The following is a 25,319-nucleotide window of genomic DNA, read 5'->3' as shown; positions in this document are numbered from 1 at the left end:
CTCCTGTAATGTGAAGGTCTTCTCAACAAGAAGTAGGGTCTATTTTTCTACTTCATAAATCTGTCTGGGTCACATGACTTGCTTTAGCCAATGCAACATTAGGCAAAATCATGTAAGCAGTCTTGAAAAGTGCCTGTATATTGAGGCTTACTCTTTTGGTGTACTAAAATTCCTAAAATCACCATCTGAAAGAACCTAAGTTAACTTGCTGGAGAATGAGAGGCCACATAGAAAACTGAGGCAGCCCAGTGGACACCTAGCCAATTGCCAGATATGTGTGTGAGGTTATTCAGAAACATCTAGCCACCAGCCAAATCTGTTAGCTGAGTATAACAGAAGTATGAAAGAGCCCTCAGAGCTCACCAGAACCAAACCAGATCAGAACTGTTCAGTTGATCCACAGAATTATGAGATGGATAAAATGGTTATTTTCAATTGTTAGACTGTTAGGCAGCAGAAGTGAACATTTTGATTACCAGCTACTTTGACAATATTCCATATAATTTAATTTATTTTGTTGTTAATTGTTCCTGTTCCTTTGTCTATTAATATATTAATTTGCTCCAATCAACACATATTTTATATTTGTACAAGTTTTTTCATGACATGAATCATTTTCCTCAGTATTCTACTTCTAGCCTTTAGTGCCAATTGCCTAGAAATTAGAACACTCTAACTAAATATTTGTTGAATGAATGAAAGAGCTCTTTATAGTCAATAGATATTTACCCTTTGCTCTCTATAATTTGATTTCAAATAATTTTCCAATATTTTAATTCATTTTTCATTTTTTTGTGTGCAGAAGAAAATACCTCTGCAATGTACTATAGCTATCTGCTTGCCTCTGTGAATATACTTCTATTATTTCAACCTTAGAAAAATTATACTGTTGCCAAAAAAAGCAGTGTGATAGATCAATCACAAGGTTTACATATTTTGCTTCCCCTCTTTCAGGTGCCACTATTCTATACCCCCTGATATTCAGTGTCTACAAACCTGATAGATATATTTTTATCTAAAAATTTTTAGTTGTTTAAGGCAAGAGAGTAAATCCTTTTCTTATTACTTCATCTGGATGGAAGGAGAAGACCCAAGAGGATAAAAAAATAAAAAATCTAATGTGACTATCAGCCAAAGTAGATTTAAGAAGAAGGCCCATTACCAGAGATAAAAAGGAACATTTCAAAATGATAAAAGTATCAGTTCATCCAGAAGACAAAACAATTTTAATTGTGTATGCTCTTGAAAATAGAGCTTTAAAGTATAATAAGTAAAATTTGACATAAGTAAGTAGAGAACAGACAAATTCATAATCTAAAGAGTTTAATACTATTCTATTATTGTTTCATTGAATGAATAACCTAAGTATAAAGAAGAATTGAAAAAAAATGTTTGCTGTTTATACTCAAATACCTCCAAAATATGTATTATTCAAGTATTTATGAAACATTTCATGATTACCTCTCTATTATTAAAAAATATATTAAAATTAAATATTTATTTCAAATAAAAGTTAATAATACTACTTAACCACAGGATAAAAATACAGCCCTAGTACTGACACAGCACATCTATGAAAAGCATATTGTATATCATGTTCATGGAAAAACATTAACGGAATATCTTTACATTCAAAAACTATATTAAGATACCAGTCACCATAATTACTATTGAATGTCAAATTTGAAGTATTTGCTGATTTCATAAGGCAATAAAACTAGAAAATACATGAAAAGGTAGACATTAGTCAAGATCAAAATTCTCATCACTTTAAAAAGTTGTGATTATTTAAACTAATAAGAACTAATAAGAAAATGCAGTAGAAAGCTAATTACAACATCAGCATACAATAAATAATATCTTTCTTATGCATTATCAAAACTATATAAATGAAAGTTATATAAGAAATTTATTTTACAGTAGGAAATATGTGTCTATATACATATTACTTAGGAATAAATTTAGTGAGAAATATATAGGAATAATCTATTAATATTTACTAGACTATATAAAAGAAACAAAAACTTAAAGAATTACTTTTAATGCACTGCAAAACTCAATATTCACACACCACAATTCTTCTCAGTCTGTGCTGTTCAAAGCAATATCAATCAGTTTCCTCTAAAATATTTTTTGGAAACTGACAACATGTTTCTAGAGTTATCTGCAAGACTGGATGAAATGGAAGAGGAAATAGAAAAGAAACTTCTGAAAAGAGTATAATACTTTACCAAACTTAGGATCCTTGTCTATGTTAGCTAAACATATGCTATTTATCTAAATATCTGATAATGTTAATTCAAATCAAAATATTCTGAAATATAAAAATGAAGTAATGGAAGAGAAGAGTAAGACTAAATATATGTATTATAGTTCAAATTTTGTTAAATTTTGTTTTTTAAATCATTGCATTGATATTCTATGTTTATATTTATACATATGAATGCTTAATTATATCCAAAGATTTCACCATTTGTGTTTGTGTTGTCAGTAACATGATCACACATTTTTTGGTAAAATTGGTATTAGAGTATAGTCGTCATACAATATTATATTAGTTTCAAGTGTATAACATAATGATTCAACATTTATATATTTTACAATGCGATCACCACAATAAGTCTAGTACCCATCTGTCTTTGTGCAAAGTTATTATGATGTTATTGACTATATTCTCTGTGCTTTATACTACATCTCATGGCTTATTTATTTTATAACTGGAAGTTTGTGCCTCTTATTTTCCTCACCTTTCTCCCCATCTCCACGTCCATGACAACAGTCAGTTTGTCTTCTGTATCTAGGAGTCTGTTTCTGATTTGTTTTGTTTGTTTGATTTCACTTAGAAGTGAAATCATATGGTGTTTTTCCTTCTCTGTCTGACCTATTTAACTTAGCATAATACCCTCTAGCTCCTTTCGTGTTGTCACAAATCGAAGATTTTATTCTTTTTTTATTGCTGAATATTTCATTGTGTGCGTGTATGTATATTTATAGAGTGTATATATATATATATATATATATACACACACACATATATATATATATATATAGATGGCATCTATATCTATATCTATATCTATATACAGAGATAGAGACAAAGGTATAGAGATGATAGAGATAGAGAGAAAGAACATACCACACCTTCATTATCCATTCATTTATAGTGGCTGCACCAATTTGAATCCCACCAACAGTGCCTGACGATTTCCTTTTCTCCACATCCTTGCCAACACTTATTATTCGTTGACTTTTTGATAATAGCCATTCTAATAGGTGTGAAGTAATATCTTATTATGGTTTTGATTTGTATTTTATTGATGATTAGTGATGTTGAGTATCTTTTCACATGTTTTTAGCCATCTCTATGTCTTTGAAAAAAAGATATGATCCCAAACTTTTTAATATTATTGTTTGTTTTTCTTTATTGGACCATTTGACATAATGTGAAACCTTACTTTCCTGAAATAATCACTTTATTTTAATGTATATAGTGTTTTTGTTACTAGATTTTCTGCATTCATATTTTTAAGTGAGATTAGTCTGGTGTGTATGTGTGTAATGCTCATATTCCCTCACATGTGTGCATAAGCATACTCAGGCACATGCATTTTTAACATTTATGCTAGCTTTATAAAAATAATTTCTATTTTTTCCTGTTTTTCTTTACTTTATGTCAATTTTTATATTAAGAGAATTATGTGTACTCTCTCTTACTCTCCAAAATATCAATCCTGGGTCAAGAGGCTTTATTAGAGATAGTTATTTGATAAGTTTCACATTTTAATTTGCTCATTTGTATCACTGGTGTTTTAATATCAATTTTTTTCTGGAGTCAGTTTTCCTAATTTTAGATTATATAATTTTTTAAAAGACTTGAAAATCACATTCCATTTTTAATTTATATTGCACTTTTCATCAATAATATTTTTCTATTGTTTTGTTTTCCTAACAAGTTTTCTATATTCTGTTATATAATTGCACTTTTAATGCAGCTAAATATTTTTAACAAAATATTTTTATAGAAGACAGATGACTAAATACTCTGTGCAATTCATATCATTAAATCAGTTTAAAGATCACCTAAAGAAATGAAAAAGTGCTATTAATTATCATCAAATAATTTCTCTACACCAAGAAACCAGTGAGTGATATGAAGTGTAAACCAACCATCTGCTGTATTTCATGTTTTTGAAATACACTTGTTTCCTTCATCATAATGCTAGCAAAATTCTATGCAGTCATTAGATGATTTTCTGAGCATGATGTTCTTTCCAGATGTAATTTTATGATCATCATGTTTTTGTTTCCTTTGAAATATATTCAGTTAGTAGAAATTTAGTGAATATCTTCTAAGTACATTGCTCAGTACTGAAGTTAGTAATTCCAAAAAGAAGTGTAAAATATGTCCTTTACCTTCTGGGAACATTTATTGTGCATGGGCATCAAAGAAATAAATGCACAACGGAAGAGATTGTTAACAGTTTAAATTTATATATAATATGAAGTATACAAATGTATGATATGGAAGATAAGTGCCATAAATAACAGAATAGACCTACAGAGACTTGATTAGAAAGATAATGAGAATCTGAACTTCAACTAGACATTGAATAACAAGTTAATTTTGGAAGTCAGGGAGAACCGAAAGGTGATTGAAAAATTAGTTATTTGAAATAATTTTTTTTTTTTTTTTAGAAAATCACCCTTTTGTTTTATTCCAATAAAATTCTGGTAATATTGGCTCAATAGAAAACTGAGAGATTACTATGCAATTACAACGTTTTTATAGAACTTAATTACTTTAAAAACGCAGAAGCTGTTGTTGAAATTTGTCTTTATTCAGGGAAAAAATGGATTATTTTTATCTTTACTTTCTTTAATGAATCATTTATTTTTCTTTTCAGAAATATATATTAAATATCCACCTTTTATCAAGCACATATATAGAAAATTGAACAAATCCTAAAACAAGAAAATTACTCTGGCTCTCACAGAATTTACATTTTAGCAACAAGAACAATGATTTAAAATAGAAATCAAATAATGTGTATTTCATGACAGGAGATATAACTAAGTCAAGTATTCATAAATAGTCACCTGGATATGAGCTTTAATGCCAATATATGTATTATAGAAATATCATAGTATCCTTAATGTGAAAAATAATTGGAAAGAATAATTCTGAACACTGTGAAAAGTTTTTGTAGAACTCCAAACAGATCATATTGGTTTGTAATAACAAGTTAGAAGTGAGATTGGAAAGAATGAATAAATTAGGAAAATCTTTGAGACAGACACACTTTCTGGCCCTTATTGACTTATTGCTGAGAAACCAAGGAAAAGATATAAATAATATTTTTTTCCAATTTCTGGTTTAAAATTCTATTAATCCATTGCATGACATAGGGGGTATTCATTAAAACTACTTCGGTTGCCAGCTAAAGAAACTTGACTGTGTCAGGGTGAGGAAGAAGTCAACAGACTAGGGTCCATGGGCCATATTTACCCTGCCACCTATTCTTGCAAATAAAGTTTAATTGCAATATGGCCATATCCATCATCAAAGTTAAATAGGTGCACGTGAAACGATATGGTCTAAAAAGCCTAAAATATTTACAGTCAATCTATCCCTTTACAGAAAATGTTTGTAGAAGTGGGGTAAAATTAAATAATGGCATTCATTAGAGTTCACTTGGCTTTAGATATTGAAGACTGTTATCAGGACTCTAACACTGTATCTTTTACTTTTGCTTTCATGCTTTTCATTAGGCTCAACAACTTGCTATGCTAGAAGACAGCAGGTTTACTGTTCCAATTTAGAAGAGTCCAAAGAGAACAGATCTTTCTCAAAAATTTTAGCATAATTCAAGGAAGTCATTTACTCCATCCAGGCCTGGATGTTGTACTTTTTTTCACAGAGTCATGGATGGAATAAGACCTACAATTCACTTGAGCTTTAACGGAAGATTTGGAGTCTCCATAGAAAAACCCTGATCCTATTAATATTCATATCAGTAAGTAAAATTAACATAGGTCTTATACATTGGGGACACAGGAGAAGAATCCAGTATTGACAAAAAATAAATTTTGAGAAATAATTTTTGAGAGAAAAATCAATGTTAATTATAATGAGATATAGAAAGAAGAGATACAATAAAAAAAATCTAATACTCATGAAGTGCATACTATATGCTAGTCATAGTTTTTACATTTGGAGGACTTTATCTATATTGACTCATTGCTGCTATACGGTGGATGGGAAAATCGAGGCAAATTGAAGGTATTGTGTCAAACTAAAAGGAAATTATAATACCTTTGCTGATATTACCAAAATGAGTGAGTGGCTGCAAACATCTTAAGCAATTATAAGAGTAAGAAATAATAACAGCCAACTAATACGACTTATTTACTGTTTGATAGACACTTTGTTAAGCACTGTAATAAAAACAATAAGATATTGTTTTGTGTAATTCTCTTTCCTGACATTACATATTTTACAGGAAAAAAAGTATCCTATTGCAAATTATAATCTACTATGACATAATAGAAAAAAGGACTAGAAAATACTAGCTTTCAATACCCATATGGTATCAGCAAAGCACTCTCTTTTAAATAAGTGCTGTGTGTTTAGCTCAACTTTCTCTATATTCAGAGTTGACCTATAAATTAATATCACACTGGCGATCCCTTTTTTTTAGTGTCACGCAAGTTTTGAGGGAAAGAGAAACATATCTTTATCTGCTTTAAGATGTTCCCTCTGTATATACAAAGAAAATTTGAAGTTAATTTTGCTGTTTCAGAAAAGTAAGATTAACATTTGATTTAATAAATGTAAGTGATGATTTATTATTGGAAGTAGAGGAGAGGAAGATTATGTTACAGTTAGTAATATTGAGTTCTTGCAAAATGCCAAGTATTCTTCAGTTAATAGTCTTTAAATAAGCCCTCATTACTATCAACCTATTTTACAGCAAGGAAATTCTCATGGTCACTTGGTTCCCAACACACCAAATAGACTGTAAAGACAGGCCTTGAATTCAGTTGGATACAGCTACAATGGCATACTCCAGTTCACTGCCTCCATGCTGTCTCCACGGAACCCATTGTTTACACAGGTGCTGATTATTCTCTTGTCTCAGCTGAGAGAATATCCAAGGCTTTGCAGCAGGCTCAAAAAAAAAAAGGAAAGGAAGGAAATTATGATACTTTTCCGGATATTACCAGAGATGAGACAGTGGCTACAAACATGCTATGCAATTATAAGAATAAGAGATTTTTGAACTCACTGGTTCCGATTCCCAGAGTGCAGAAAGTGGAGTCAGGCAAACACTGGCTTTGTCCCCCAACTGTATAAACAGGCTGTGAACTGCAACAGGGGACCCAGGGTGCGTTTTTCTGCCTTTGACACACGGGCGTACAGTTACTGTGGTCCAATTTTACACTAAGCAGATTATGGGGCAAACTGATAAATAGAAAGTCCACTAAGAAAGAAATAAAACAAGCCTCATCTGTGAAAGAAAACAAAGGTCAACTTTCTTAATGTCCAAACTTGTGAGAAAAATACTATCCTCACAGTTCTCACGGTTATGGAAACACAGGCACAGAACTAAGCCTATTTATGGAAACACAAGCACAGAACTAAACATATTTACATTATTTTTAAATGACAAGAATGTTTTAAAAGATGCAATGAAATAAAATGCACGGAGATATAATAACAATGTTTCAATAGTAAAGATAACATAAAAAGAGTAAAAATTATATATGTAATATATGTATATATGTAATATATGTATATATGTAATAAATAGGAACATGATATTTTTAAAGTATTTAGAACATGGTCCTTACTCTAGATTGATAAGTTAAATATTTTATTTAGATATAAATAAACTCATTTTTATGATTATATAAGAGAATAACAATTTTTGCAGTTTTTGCAAATTTGTAAGCTACTTCCTGAAACTCTAAAACCAAAACTTAGTCTTAACTGTATTATCACATTAGTTTTTCTATTCAGTTATGTAGTTTAGATCAGCAGTCTCCAACCTTTTCAGCACTAGGAACTGGTGCTCCTATGAGAATCTAATGTTTGATTATCTTAGGTAGAGCTGAGGCGGTGGTACTAGCGCTGGGGAGCGGCTGCAAATACAGACAAAGCTTCGCCATTTGCCCACCACTCACTTTCAGCTGTGCGGCCGGAATCCTAATAGGCCATGGACTGGTACTAGTCTGCGGCCTGGGGTTTAGGGACCTCTGGTGACCTTAGTAGTATCTAAAATTTATACATGTAAAATTTATCAGGATTCTAAGATACATTTATATTCTCAGAAAAGAATATTAAATAAAGAGGAAATTAAAAATAGCAATAATAACAAGAATCAATAGCAATAATAATAACAAAAATTATACTTGAAATATTGAAAAATTGAGACAACGATGTTTTCTTTTAGATTGGATAAGTGAAATAATTGCTTCAGTATTTGATTTCATTTTCCTAAACTAGACTTAAGATCTGACATGGGACAATTAGAGGTATACAAAGTAGATAAAATAACAGCCCAGGAAGCTGCTTGCTATGCCCACTTTTATAATCTAATGCTGACAAACTTACACAGTCATATGTTCTAAGCTAAAGCTAACATAGTTCTGTTTTCCAACCTCAAAAAACAATAATTGCATCTTAGTTTTACTTGAGTTATTATTATCAATCACTTTCATAAGCTTGCAATATTTAGATATTTATACAGTTACAGATATAGATTTGGAATAGATATAAATATATCCTTTTCAAAGAGATTTCAGGCCATGATACTGTAAGCACAAAAAGATGATGACTGTGTTTTGTGTTATGCATGTTAATAACATACAGAAATAACTCTAGTTCACTGAAGCAGATTTAGGAAAGTATAGTATTGTACTATGCTTAAGGTCACTAATTATAACTACACTGGTGAATGAATTTGTCCTATAAAATAATTAAAATGTTATTTAAGAGGTAACATTTAACACTTAATTCTTTATATTTTACTAAGCTCCAACCACACTTTCTATTTTTTCCTTGGGATTTGACTTCTCAGTTTGAGGAACTGTTATTTTCTGACAAGGGTTAACGCCAAAGATTTTCCTGCAGGGTCGTTTTACTAGAGAGTTTGAAGACAGTTGTGCTGGAAATGCTTTATATCAAACAGTTTGGAGGAGAATATAAAGCCTCCAGGAATGCTGCTTAAGAGGCACATTTCAAAGTAACGCCAGGCCAGTGGTATATGTTGGTATCGAATTGGTATATGCCGATATTGCTGAAGTGTTTCTTTCCATCTACTATTAAATATGTTAATTATAAATGTTCGAGAAGCAATTTTTACAAAGAAGAATCTTCTATTTTTTTTTAATTTTTAAAATACAAAGAAGTAACATTTTTTTATTTTTAGAATACAAAGAAGTAAAATACAAAGAAGTAACTAGGTTTTATTTTTATATAACAGTATTTTTAAATGATTGTTTTTATACTGTTTCCAAAGTGTTTTTTTAACATCAAATATATACATCTATCCTGATTTAATGTGAAAGTTTTAGAGTTTCCTCATAATTTTTACCAATCTAGAATTATAACTATGAAGGAAAATATATATATATATATATATATATATATATATATAAATTTTTTTCTAAATCAAAAAGGTTAAAAAATCTGTGTGGCTTAAGAAGACCAGATTCTCAGTTCACAGATATAGATGAATTAGTCATCAATGACTAATTTTGTATAGTTTCAGTTTTATTAATTTGCATAATGAAGGAAACTTCAGCCTGTTGTAATCTATGTGAAATCAATCATCTCATGTACAGTGTTCACTTCCCAGCTTTAGAGCTATAATGCCTGGAAATGATAAAGTAGTTCCCAGAATTTTGGTGTTAATTACAGTGTAGTACATCATTGGGGCCTTTGTTTGAGAAAAAAAGTCTGTCTGAGATTTATATTATATTGCTGGCTACTTTAAATACAGTTGTAACTGTATAAGAAGGATTTTTTTAAAAATTAATTTTAGGTATTTTCTTACTAGGTTATATCAAAGATATATATTTTATATTTTCATAAACATGTTTTGGGAAAAATTGCTAACCCTAATAATTATCTTAAAATTTTGGATTCAGTGTTGTAGAGAATATTGTGAAACTGTCCAGATTCCCTCTTTGAGGTCTCAGTTTATGAGAATAAAAAGACTGAGACCATTTACATCTTCATCTCTCAACCGGGAATTGCCCTCAGCCACAGAGAATTGATTGCATAGCTCAAGCTGATGTCCTTGCTAGAATATAGCCTGAGGCCAATTGCCATTCAATGGAGGAAAGAGATACAAAAGTCTAAGTCCCATGACTCAATTTTGGACAATGTGGAAGACCCATCCGAACTCCAGAGCTCCTCACAGAATAAACTGAGTCCTCCATTGTCACCATATCATTGATCAGCTTCTACCCTCTGCCTATATGTGAATTTCTTACTTCTTTACTGGTGTATATCCCGAGAGTACTCCACAATGAAACTTCTGACTGCAACCTTCCATTTCATGATTTGTTCCAGAAATCCTATGTAATATAGTTACGCCTAGAGAGGACTCTAAAATGTGGATTTAGACTTGTACCTCTCGCCAATGTAGTGAGTATTCATAAGAGCATATGTTAGTTTTGTTTACTACAAATGTGTTCTTTCAAGAAACCCTCAAAGTTGCCTTGTAGAACATCATTTTAAAATTAAGATTTGTGAATATTTTATGTTTATTATTCAGTATTCTGAATAGCAGAATTCAAATGAATCTTTCATTCTACTTTTGTATAAATTCTATTGTTTATCGTCAGATTCAATAATTTATATTTCCATGCATTCTAAAATAGGAAATAACCAATATAAAAATAAATCCTTTGAAAGAAGTCACCTTGTTGTCCCATTTTAATCTTTAATTACATGTAGAAATATTATTATTAACAAAAACAGTAAAAATGATAGAAGCCATCATTTATTCACTATCTGATGCTTACTGGGAGCTTTAGATAGTTTCTCTTATTTAATTTGCACCCTAATCTTTCAAGATATGTTTTGTTATTGACAAATGACTTTTATTTATCTAATCAGCAGATTGAAGATAAAATTTTAAAAAAGATTAAAAAACTGACTTGTAAAAAGTTTAAGTAAATAACAAATGCCACAGAGATAATAAATGGCACAGGGCAATATCAAACCCAGATTAGAAGAATACCAAAACTCAAGGCCTTCCCATGTGCTACAAAGCTTCTTAGAATGTAATGAAATTAATAGTCTGGGACACATTTATGAACTCAATTACATCAGAAAAAAAAAAAAATCACATGCAGCTAATTTACATTTAGAAAGAAGAGAGAGCAGGAAGAAAAAGAAAAGAAAACAGACACTGTTCAGCACACTTATTCTAGTCAGGTGGCGGGGAACTCAGTGGTACCCCTTCCTAACCTAAGCATAAGAGGAGTACTTATTTTCACGGAGAACAGTCTCAAAGATCCAAGGAAATCTTCATGGATACAAATAGATGAAAAATTCTTCTTTTGTGACATAATCTGAATAGAAACTGTCTTACCCCTCCCTTTTTCTCTAGACTACTGTTGCAGTAAGACAAAATAAAAATAAGCATGAGAGTTTTCTCTACTTTGTTAGATTTTTTTTTTGTTCTTATTATGTATTGCCACTTTATAAATGTCTCTGTTAAAATGTGGCTTAAAATAAAAATAATTTATCTTGTTCATGAAACTTCATTTTGGGTAGTATAAAGCCACTGTGAATGCTTGTCTATATGTCAAGCAGGTCAGCTGAGAAAGTTCAACTGGGTTGAACTTTTATGGCTCACACACATAATTGATGGAGGTTGTCAGCTAGCATCTCAGCCATGACTGTCATTCAGGAAACTCAGCTCCTCTCCAAATGGGAGCCTCTTGTGCTCTACTATTCTCCTGCCCCATCCCCCACCCCAATCTTGCATAGTGGTTGAGTCCTAAAAGCAAGGTTTCCACAAGACAGGAAACAAAAGATGCCAGTCTTAAAACCTGGAAACAGAAACTGGCACAATATAACTTCTACCCTATTCCATTAGTCAAAGAAATCACAGAGAATGTCAATATTAAAAAGGGGATCAAATTTACTAAAGTGAGGAGGGTCAAAAAATTATGCCTATTAATCCATTACAGCCTTGGAAAGTAACAGAGTGAAATCTAGTTGGAGACATACATGTAGTATTGTCTTATGTAAACTCGAAGAGACAAATGCTTTCTCTATATTTGTTTTTCCTCTTTGTTTTAAGCTCATGTTCTTCTGTCTCTCTCTCTCTCTCTCTCTCTCACTCTTTTCCTCCTTCCATCTCTCTCTCTCTCTCTCTCTCTCTCTCTCTCTCTCTCTCTCAGCCAGTCTAAGAAAAAGAATTTGAGTACATTATTTTTAAAATGCCTAAAATCTTGAACACAAACATACAACTAAAAGCTCGCTCTCAATTTGGAAAGTTCTCAAGTTGTATTCTATATAAAGAAAAAATTGTGATTAAAAAACTCTTTGAGGAAAAAAATAAAGATAGCAGATAAAATAAATTTCAATGGCACAAGATTTTAAACTTTTTCTTTATCATTACATATCTTTATGGACTACGTATTTTCTGGTTTGTCATAGGCCTTCCACTTCCAAATATTATTCACTTAGTCCCTTTATCATCTACATGACCCCTGAATGTATCTAAGTTTGCCATCCCTGTCATTGTGCTATAATGACCAAATTCTAGCTAATCTTGAAAGGAACCTGATATGTCCTTTATTTATACAACCCTTGAAAACTTGTGGCCATAGCAGTTTTCAAAAATACGGATATCCTATTCCTGGCAATTCTCTTTCCTGAGAACAGAAAGTGATTCATATACAAAGCTGACTCAGGCTTCTCCTCTGTTAAAAGACTTGTATAACTGAATGCATAATCCAAATAATAAATATATAGCAAATACTGAAAATGATTTCAAGCCAGTATTCACCACTATTTCTCTCATGTGTAGAGTTATTCTAAATGAATCCAGACATCCACTTTTTAAGATAAAAGTGGGATTCAAATCATCTAACCAAGTGTTTCATTGTATACATGATGAATTTGAGGTCTAAGAAATTGACTTGTCTAATTGCATAATTTATGATAAAGGCAGGACTAAAAGTAAGGTATCTTATTAACATTATGTTCTCGTTAGTAGATAGCTTAATATTTCAATATACCAGCATCAAAACAGTCAAAACAACTTACATATAAATATCCTTCCGGTTTTTAAAATATAGCTTGGTCAATCAATTCCTTTATATATAGAGACATATTTAAAGACTGGTGTTTATTTATTTGATATAATCTTTAGTATCCCTTTTTATAGTTTATTGTTTCAAAGGGAGCATAAATTTGTTTGAGAAAATTAGCATTTCCAAGAACTGAAGTAAATCTTAAAAGTGAGTATGTCTGTGTGTGTATTCTCTCCATCTTAGTATTCTCACATTCCCATGAAATATGAAAAGCAGCTTTATGAAATTAATCTATTTTCTTATAGTTTAAATTGAGAACAGAGATAGCAAATTATAGCTCCTTTTTATGAGTTGCAGTAAGATGTCATGTACAGACTTTAAAATCGCAGGGAGTTGGATTAAAACTCCAGTGACTCCAACTACTTTGTTTCTCTGTTTCTCAGGTTTCTCATCTAGCACGGTGGTTTGGAGATTAGCAGTTATATAACCAATTCACCTGGAACATTAAAGGCTCTTCAATGTATATTAGCTTTTTCTCATTGGTTTTCAGAAAATTTAACTTTGTCTTAGCAGATCGTGTAAACATTTTAAGATGCTAAATACAGAAATGTATACTAACATTAAGCCATATTAAGGAATAGAAATACATGTGATTGAATAGCCATGTTCTTTAGGAAGAGCCAGCCATGCATGCAGGAACTACATCTTCTGCTTAGATAATGTCTTGTGAGGAACAAATAATGGTAATTATTAAATCGTAATGGCTTCAGAAATCACTGGAATTTGTATCACTTAATGAGGATATCACTTATTTTCTCAAATATACAAGTTCCAACTGATTATAAATCTCTGAGCTAATACATCAATAGTATAAATGTGACTAACTCTCTAGTGTTTTTTAGCTCTATAACACTAAAGTTTAACAATTATCACTGCAAGTAGAAAGCATTATGAAAAATCAAGTTTTTAATTGTGATTCTGAAGTCATTTTTATTTTATTTTACTTATTTTTAACAAAGAAAATAGTAATTTTAGATATGTATCTAATTTTAAGGCAATCTTTAAGTCTGTTGAGTTGATTGGAGCAAGATCCATGAAGCTCTAGTCAAATGACTATTTTTTTTATTGCAATGACATATCTTTAAGTGAAGAATTTTTAAGTAAAAATAACACCCTAATAAGTGAAATCTCTTATTCTTGGTATTATAGTCTCAAGGTGATCAACAATGATCCTTGGAAATACTAAAGTATTACTTTAGTGAAGTGGGAAGACATTTGCCTCTTTAGTAAATAGATTAAAATATAAACTTGACTTTTTAAATGACAAAATGGAGAATAAGTATATCAATAACACTTTATAAATATTAATTTAAAAATTCACTTTTATCTTTTTTTTTAAAATAAGAATAGCAATTAACCCAATGTTTTCAACTCTCAAAACACTTATATCAACAGTCTCTATATTTAGAAGTTTCCTGCTAAATCAAAGAATTTTGGAGTGAAATTAAAGGTATTTGGGACATAATATTATACTTTTAAATGTGCAAAGAACACATGATGGAAAGATATTTTCCTAACTCAAAATTCTAACATTATGCTCAAAGATCCCTTCTAGAATGCATAAATAAATTTCAAGACTGATTTTTCTCATCTAACACTTTTTTCCAGTTGTTTTCTATATCATTTTACCACATTTTGAGCCTCTTAAAGAGAGGAACTGTATGATTTTATTTCAATTTTCTATGCCAAATACATAGTTGATTTGTTCTCATTTGTTCAAAAACTAATTTCCAATCTTAAATACCAGTCTCCTAAAGGCTAAAATAATCAAGACTCTGAGGCAGAACTCTCTTGGCTTGTATCCCATACCTATTTCATAGTAGATGTATATCTTAGTTTATTTATGTTCAAATAGTAATAATTATATTAATTTTCTAGTGTTCTGTGAAGATTTAAACTATTAACACATGTAAAAATATTGAGAGCGACGTGAGACCCAATAACTATTAAACGAAAGTTGAGCAGTGGTGCATAGAAGTTAGGAGAATGGACTTAGAAACCCAGTACCTGAGTCTAGATCCTTGCTTCACAATATTATCTGTGTAATTTTGTGCTAATTAATCTCTATGTGACTCAATAGTCAACACTTATCAAATAGGGATAGTAATAATAATAATATTTCAACCATTTAGAAAAGTATGTGACATCTACCATTTTCAGGACTAGCTGTATATCTCAAGGTATATTCCAGGCAAATGTTCTTATTACAAAGGAGGTCTTTCCCTTTAAACTACTATATAATTTTCTTCCTCAGTGTGCTGGGCTGGAGTTTATGTGAGCTTTGAAGGCCTACTCTACCTAAATAAGAGAAGACATCTTTCTCCTCCGTAACCTGTTTCTGAAAGGCTTTAAAGCAGAGGTACTTCTTCTATAGCAGGAATAGGATCCACCACAGATAACTTAAAAAATGGAGAATCTCAGAGGTCATATATTTTAAAGGAAGGTTAAATTTGAATTATGAGTTCAACAGAGCATGAGAGAGAAAGAAGTGGAATAAAAAAGAATGTTTAGAAACTTTAATATTTGTGGTGATTTCTTTTCCTCGAGTAAACAGTTCATCCACAATGCCACACGATCACTTTACTCTGAGTTTGCAAATGTGGTTTTATTACTAGGCCCTTACATCATGAAAACAGTGGAAAAGGACCTCAACATTATACAAACTGTCCCTAAGCAGCTATGGATGACATACAAGTCTCCAAACCAGGATAATTTATTCGCTTCTATGTATAGTAAGAGAAAATCTTTAGATAGGCAGAACAAGTCTATAAAAGAAGCATGCCCTAGAAAAAAGGTGTCACAGGACTAGTCTTTGGATACAGTCTAAAGGATCTTTATTCTATTCTCATGTAACTTGACATCTGGATACCTAGGCCAAAGGCCTTCCTTTTCTTTCTGCTTCATCTTCACCACTATGTCAATTTTTAATTTTTCTTCAAATATTGATTCTTGATTTGACTCCATTAAGGTACCTACTACTGATATGACTTTCTAACAATTTTCCTTACCCTTTTTTGACCACGATTTTGACAGACCTATGCTGTATATTGGCTTTGACAAGTTGGCATAGTGCCTTTCCTCTAAGTTTACAATTGTTTTCTTTTATGAATCTTCAGTGGGGGATATTACAATGGGTTTAAGTGACAACTTTATTCTAGAAGAATACAAATATAAGCAAGCTGGTCTAATGATTAGTGAAAGCATTTTTTCCAAAAGCATTCATGAGCACACTGGAGAAACATACACATTTGTCAGTTATTTAGCCATTTACAATATAAAAAGTTATATAAAGCAAATCAATCTGTGATGCCTATATTGAAAGAGCAATGCCGTAGATTTAAAATGTTTTATTTAAAAACAAGGCCTCATCAGGCATTTCTGACCCAACTACAACCTGGAACCTTTTAAATGAAATTTAAAATTCCATTTTATCACTGAGCGTTATGCCCCCTCTTAGCTTTACCACATGTCTCAGTCTCTACATATTTCTGAGCTCTATGCTGTCCTCACATCCCATTTCATTCTCAGGCAGTGTGACTGGTACTAAGAACTTAGTCTAATGATTGATTTCTTTTGTAAGTTGCATTGAAATGTCCAGAAACAAAATTATCAGTGTCACAATAGCCACATCAAACTGCTAAATAGCTATTCAAAATCACCTACCCACGTCTTCAATAAGACCATATTCCTATTTATCACTGACAAGGTAACTGACCCCTTTCTAAAACAGATGAAGGAAATACCTGCCCAATTTCATTTTTCTTTTGTTTGTTTTAATGAAGATTATATTATAACTTCCAGTCATTATGATTATTGAGTTCAGATTTTAAAAACCTAGTTTTAATGCAGTTTATAGAATAGAAAATTAAATTGAAAAGTCAAGTGAATATTTTTAAACATTTTGACAAAAATTTCTGTCTAAATCACATAGATAATAGAGTAAAATTAACTCTCAAACAGAATTACCTGTAAACAAACTCTTGAACTCTTAAGAACTGGGTTAAGATCATGCAATTATTTCAGATAATGCAAAAAAATTCATTGTTAGGGAATATCCTGCCTGTTTTTTGCAAGTGACAGAAGAACTAATGATCTCTTCTAAAGCGAATCTTTACCATATAGCATTGCTCTTTGCCAGCAAACCTCCAGCTTCTTTCTGAGTTGCAATTTTTATGTTTATATTATTTTTTTGTTGTTTCCTATCTCTTCAATTATTAGGACTAAACGTGACTATTCTTTTTATTCCTGTGACTTTTCTTGACATTTCTCTCTACTTCTGGTGCAGTCTAAGTCCAAAGGGTAATATATGAAATACCGTGTTGAATACTAGCAACCCTTTTCATTTATCACCTGTATAATAGACAGTGGAGGAAATGTCTAACTGACAGCTGACAAAGCTTTTCTTGTCTTCAGTCCCATGGCACAATTCTAACAGTTGCAGTTTTCCCAGATGTATATGGATGCTGACTGTGCTAGCTGACATGCTGTTCTTAGCAAAACGCAATGTGTTTAATCAAGCTGGTAGAGCCAGAGCCCATAAATTTATCATGCAAATGTTAGTGGTGAGAGAGCTTTCTCAAAAGATGCTGATGCAAACCCAGGGAGCTGGGTTTGGTTCCTATTTCCATCCAGACAGTTCATTCAGTGTGGTACTGTTGACCTCAATAGCACCATGGCTAAGTTTCTCATGAGCATTTAAAACACTGGTAAAATTTGTTTAAAAAGCATAATTTTATGGAAAGATTCTCCATTTATAAAATTAGCACATACTAACAAAGGTTTTCCAGACACATTATATATGCTACTCCATTGCTACAAAATGGACAATGCTTAATGAATTTCATTGTGACAGATCAAAAAGTATAACATATATGTAAGAATGTTATAACTCCTCTAAATACAGTAAGAAAAAACTCAAATTTAAAAATAAAGTTTATCTACTAATAAAATATGACTGTGCTGTTTTCCAAAATAAAGATATCTAATTTAGATTATTCACCACAATTTACCTTAGTAAATTATCAAATTTATAAAATAGTTTCTAACATTTTGTATCTAAAACTGCCCTAGAACATCTAAGAATGGTGAGTATCAGAATCTCCCATTTGTCTGAAACCAAATAGTTAAAAATATACATAGTGAGTGCTGAATGTATCACAGTAATATTTCTTAAAATTCTTTATTTTGATTTTTTAAAACTGGTGGAAATTGAGAAAATAATATATTTAATAGCTTTTGTTAACATCGATACCTTGCATTTGCCATGTGTTAGTATAAACTAACATTTTTTGAGATCATTTCATATGTTGAATGCTATGGAATCTCAAATATTTTTTATTTAATTTTTTACTAGAAACTTCTGATATAAGAAATTTTATTCCCAATTTTTTTAATTTGTTTTTCTAACTCTGTTATTTTCTTTTTCCTCTTAGGATTATTCAGTATTTTTTTTTTCTATTTTGTTGAATCAAGTAATATTATAGTCATTTAGACAGCTAATCAATATAGGAATTATAAACTACAAAATTTGGTGCATTTTCAGTTGGCTACCTTGTGGTCTTGTTCTTGATCTGGACATGTAGCAGATGAGATGAGGAATGCTAAATCTGCAAATGTTGTTATTGTTGTTGTTGAAGATGTAAAGATTTTTTTTCTATCTATCTATCATCTATCTATCTACCTACCTACCTATTTATTTATTTTTATGGCTGAGTAATATTTTGTTGTGTATATATATTATTTCTTCTTTATCCATTAATTCATTCATGAACACCCAGGTTGCCTCCATAGCTTGGCTATTGTAAATAATGCTGCAATGAAGATATGAATTCATGTGTCCCTTCAAAGTAGTGTTTTGAGTTTCTCTGGATAAACATCCAAAAGTAGGATTACTGGGTTCTTCTTTGTCTTTTCTTATAATCTTTGTTTTAAAGTTTATTGTGTATGATATAAGTATTGCTACCCCAGCTTTTTTGTTTGTTTGTTTCCATTTCATGAATATCTTTTTCCATCCCTTTACTTTCAGTCTGTGTGTGTCCTTAAATCTGAAGTGAGTCTTTTGTAGGCAGCATATGTAAGGGTCTTATTTTCTTATCCATTCAGCCACCCTATGTCTTTTGATTGAATCATTTAATTCATTTATGTTTAAAGTAATTATTGATAGATATATAGTTATTGGCATTTCATTATTAATTTTTTAATCTTTTTTTTTTCTTAAGGAAGTCCTCCTAACATTTCTTGTAACACTGAACTTCTCTAGCTTTTACTTGTTTGAGAAGCTCTTTTTCTGTCCTTCAATTCTAAATGATAGCTTTACTGGGTAGAGTAATCTTGGTTGTATGTCCTTGCTTTTCAGCCTTTGATTATTTTATGCCAGTTTCTTCGCTTGCAAAGTTTCTGTTCAGACATTAGCTTCTAGTCTTATAAGAGTTCCCTTATAGACAACTAATAGCTTTTCTCTTGCTGCTTTTAAGATTCTCTTTGTCTTTAACTTTTAGCATTTTAATTATGATATGTCTTGGTGCGGGCCTCTTTGGGTTCATCTTGTTTGGGACTCTCTGAGATTCCTGGACTTGTACGTCTATTTTCTTCAACAGGTTAAGGAAATTTGTTTTTTCAAATAGGTTTTCAATTTCTTACTCTCTCTCTTCTGGTTCTGGTACCCCTATGATATGAATGTTGGAACACTTGATGGTGTCCTAGAGATCTCTTAAACTGTCCTCTTTTTTTTTTTTTTTTACACTGTTCCTGTTGAATGTTTTCTGTTACCTTGTTTTCCAAATTGCTGATTTGATTCTCTGCTTCAGATAATCTGCTGTTGATTCCTTCTAGTGTATACTTTATTTTAGTTATTATATTTTATGTCTGACTGGTTCCTTTTTATGGTTTCTATGTCTTTTATTATGCTCGAAATCTCTTTATTGATTCTCACTGAGTTCATTCAGTATCTTTATAACCAATGCTTTGACCTCTGCATCTGTTAGATTACTTTTCTCCATTTCACTTAGTTCTTTTTCTGAAGTTTTTTCTGTCCTTTTATCTGGGACTTGTTTTTTTGTTTTGTTTTGTTTTCTGTTTCCTCATTTTGGCTACCTCTCTTTGTTTCTTTCTATGTATTAGGTAGATCTTCTATGTCTCCCAGTCTTGGCAGGGTGGCCTTATGTAGTATGTGTCCTGTGAGAACCAATGGCATAGTCTCCCTAGCCTCCTCAGTTGAATGCTCCAGGAATGTTCCTTTTGTTGGTTGTGTGTGCCCTCCTGTTATTGTTGAGCTTTGATTGCTGTTAACACATCAGTAAGTGAGACTGACTCTCAAGTTTGCTGCCTGATAGGATTGGCCATGACCATAGTGTATGAGTTAATTTGCTCATCCCACAGGGCTGAATTTGCCCCATCAAGCTGATGCCTTTGGAGACCACCCTTCCAGTGTGCTGCTTGTGGGGCTAATTGGGTGGTGTTCTGTTCTGGTTTAAAGCTGAACCCTGAATGTGCTAGTTCTGTTGTCTCTTGAGAAGGGCTCTGGTTCAGGCCAAGGTCAGGTGCTGCCTGTGACTGATAGCCAGGGCTATCTGGCAGGAGCTACAAAGTGATCATGGTTGATCAATGCCTGCTCTGGACCTGGGGGTGCATGGGAGAGACTATGCTGTGAATAGAGGCTGGCTGTCACCAGTATTGATCTTGAGACAGCTCAGCAAAAGGCCCACAGAAACCCTTGTCCTGCCATTGCCTCTCAGCTATTCATAAAGCTTGGCTACTGAAAAAATCTTGGGTGGTACAGGCGGTATGAGAGTTCAGTGGGGAGGGTTCTCAAGGAGTCACTTGTGTAGGGAAAATTGTTTTCAATGGATTTTTTCAGTTCTAAATTTGGCACTGGTACTGAGCCTGGGGACACTTTGCAAACGCTTCAGAGGTCTCTGAGGCCAACCACTTCTCACCTGGGGCCTGCAAATCCCCGAGAGTTGGCCACGAAAAATTTCAGTGTGGGTCAACAACAACTGCCTGTTAACAGAAAAAAATCCTCTGGTGGTGCATAAGTTGGGTAGGGCAGAGTCCCATGGAATCACTGGGCTGGTGTGAGAACAATTCACCAGGCCAATAAAAGTATGGAGGAATGACTCAACCCAGGAAAGATGGCATCAACCCTCTCCACTCCCTGCTACATGGAATGAGGGCTTAACACAGGGACAATGATGGCTTTCTCTCTAGCCCTTGCCCTAAAGCTACAAAACTCAGTCTCTCCCTGTATGTCTCTGGCACCTCCCCAACCACTGTCCCTCTACTAGAACCCAGGGTGAGTATCTGGAAATGAGAGAGTCTGTGTGCAGGCCTTTTAAGAGAATACCTGGGTTTATAGCTATCTCTTGTGTCACTGGGCCAGATAGAATCTCAACTGATTGTCACAGCCAGACATTGTGGGAGCACTTTTGCTCCAAGCTGGGGAGCCTATTGTGTGTAGGGCCCCTCACTGTTCAGGGAGGACCTCTGCAATTGACATATACATCCCGATTCTCGACCACCACACATGGGTGTGGGACCAGCTTGTTCTATGTTTCCATCTTTCCTACTTGTCTTGAGGTAGTTTCTTCTTTATATCCTTAATTATAGGACTTTTGTTCATCTATTCTTTGAATGGTTCTCCTGGTTGATTGTTTTATATTTTAGTTGCAATTTTATGTGGTCATGGGAGGGGGCAAGCCGAGCATCCTCCTATTCCACCATCTTGACCAGATCCTCAGTATTTTTTTTAACCATGTGACATAATCCCACTCCTATTATTTGCCCTAAAGAAATAAAAATGTAGGTTCATACGACATCACCAAAAACCAGAAATGCAAATGTCTTTCAACAAATAACAGATAAATAATATCTGGCATGGACATATAATGAAATACTATTCAGCAAAAAAAGAATAAACTATTGATAGATGCAACAACTTAAATTTATCTTCAAGGAATTATATTGAGTGAAAGAAGCCAATATTATAAGACATATTGTAGGCCATTCTCTAAATGACACAGTTATCAGTCTTTGCCTGGGTTTAGGGATGGAGGAGATGTTATTCTAAAGAGATAACATCGAGGTATTTGGGGGTAATGGAATGGTTTTGTATCCTCATTGTGTTAGTTAGTTACACAAATCTATAAACGTGTCACGATTCATAAATTTGTATTCCAAAAAGTAAATTTTAAAATATTCTGATTAAAAAGAATTGGAAAACACAAAAAATGTAAGATAACTTTGGCAGAAGCTGGGGACTTTTTCCTCTGAAATGAGAAGAATTTTGTAAAAAGTATAATAATCTTCAAATATTTGAAAGACCATCATATGATTTATACAAAATTAAAAACCTAAAACTTATTTAAAGCCATTATTTGTTTTAGAATATCACTTATCTCATTTTGGTATTGTACAACTGTCGGGGATTCATTCAACAATTTAATTTTGTTCATTTAAAAACCAACTATTTAGGCCAACTACTACAATCAATATTCCACTAATTATAGTTTATAGAAAGATTCCTTAGTATTGCTGGTCATTTAGGGAGGTCAGAATTAAAGAAGATAAGTGGTTGGATTTCTTCTCTTCCCTCTGGTGTTTTAAGTCTCTTTCTATGTGAGTTTATTTAGGGAATGAGAGCTGCCAACATCTTTCAGTTGGGAAATTGGAGATCCTTAATACTTGAGCACATGGCTCAACAACATTAACATTTTAAACTTGGAATAAGTATCAGTCTCAGGGGAAAACAGCTGCTTTGCTAAGTATTGGTAGGGAAATGATCATTAAAAAGTTTAAAATAAGTGGAAAATAGTATTTCACCTGATCATTAGAAAGTTTTGTGAAATGTAAGCACAGTTATTATTTGGAAGTACTTAGGATTTGTTTCTGCACCTCAATTAGAATATGGTGATTCAATCTTGAGGGTTACTTAGAAGGAGGCTGTTTGACATAGCCTTCCTATAAACTGCCCTGGTACCATCAGAGGTAACAATTGCCATCTAAAGACATTTAATTTGAAGTATTTATCCAAGAATATTTCCTCATGTAGCAAGCAAGCAGGAAAAAAAGAATTATTCAGTAGAATAAGAATGACATTAACTATCAAGATAAAGAAATATTACTTTTCCATATCCTTCTCTCTCTCTCTCTCTCTCTCTCTCTCATGTACACATTCTTTTTCTTTCTCCTTCCCCACTTTATTTTTCTTTTTTTTTTACTTCAGTATAGAATGGCAGAGAATAATAATCATAACATAAAAATATAAGAAAGGAATAAAAGGTTAAAATGAGTAAAGATACATCAAAGGCAAGAAATAACAATAATGGTGCATGTATTTTCCTTGTATTCTTAAACGTGGTAATCTCAAGTTGGTCTCAATAATATAATTAGAGGATGATTTTTTAAATGTGTGTGTGTGTATCAGTACTTTGCTTTCTTGAATTTTACCTATGATAAACCCATGTCAGATGAAACTAAATATAGATTTTCAACACTAAGTCAATTCATTTTCTATTTTGGTTGTAAGCATCTTATCCCATAGTCAGCTTTGTTTCATTTACATTCTTTGAAAATGTCAAATATTATTTCAATTCTTTATTAAAACTCAGAGAAAAAAATGAAAATTTCTTCTCAGAAATCAGTGCAAGTACACCCACTTTCAGAAAGCACACGTCGGCCTGTAAATGCATCATTGAAAGTATAATCACCAGAATTTTTTTTTTTAAATAGTATATTTGTTGTAGAATAACTTTTACATTTATATGTGGAATACCTGTTTAAAATATACACATTACTGTGTTTAGAATCTTTTTTCTTACTTTTTTGCTTTTGTGTATTCTGGCGAATGATAAAAAATTTAGGGTTATATAACAGATGAATAGTTAATATCCTCCAATTTTATGCAACAATTGATTTTGAACATTTGTCATGGTCATAGACAATCATCTTTTGAAGGGAAATGAATTCTATATATTCACGCAAAACGAGAGCATTCTAAGGCTAAAATATTGCATATATTATATTTATGTATATACACATATATATTGGAAAATAATTAACATCTCATTATGAAGATTCCAACTAAAAATATAATCCTAAATAATTTTCTTAGATGAGAATCATGTCACAATGAAACAATTATAATATTGTACTATTATCAAGTTCTACATTTTTAGGAATAAAAAATTTCAGTGTATATATTCCTTTTTTTTCTTTTATAGTTAGAAAAATAAGTTAACTGAGGAGTAATTTTTCTTTTTATTCCTTGTATGGAATAGAAGCAGTGGTTCAGTAATGTTGTCTTGAAGAACTATTAGAATCTCATTCATTTGTCCCCTCTGAACTGTGTCTTTTTAGAATTATACATTAAGAAAGACAATGACATGCAGAAGACTTACAAAAAAGAGTCAAGTTGTCAGAGTTTTACTGAAAGGAAGTTACACTTCCTTATCTTCAGAGTGTATAAGTAGGTTTAACACATCACAATCAATGCCTCCTATATCTAATATTTTGCATAGAGATTATCTCTCACTTCTTAGTGATTGTCTAATCCCCTTTTCTCTACCGCCCCATATTAGAAAGAACAATGACGCATTAAAACTTTGTCATAGTCATTGAGAAACAAGTAGAATGCAAGCGAAAGTTTTCTGGCCAGAATTTTGAGTTTGTTTCATCTGTATTACCAACATGTTCCAATTAAGAAAATTATTTCATGATTTATTATTTGCTTAAGCTTGTAAAAAAGATTCTTCAGGTTTTTGTTTTGTTTCTTTTATTTTATACAGTGGATTAAAATAATCATAATCTATAGGACTTCCATGGATTTCATTGTTTTATATTATAATTGTTTATAATTAAGAGTACACAGAAATTGGTTAAATTCACAAGGTAGCATAATAAGATAGGGTCAGACTGAACACAATTCTTTTAGTCATTAGTTTACAGAAGGTTTTGCAGCTTAATCAGCTAGGGTCCATAGGCTG

Source organism: Pteropus medius, unplaced genomic scaffold, assembly GCF_902729225.1.
Source record: "Pteropus medius unplaced genomic scaffold, Ma_sr-lr_union100, whole genome shotgun sequence".
NCBI lineage: Eukaryota > Metazoa > Chordata > Mammalia > Chiroptera > Pteropodidae > Pteropus > Pteropus medius.
This window is presented reverse-complemented; position numbering follows the sequence as displayed.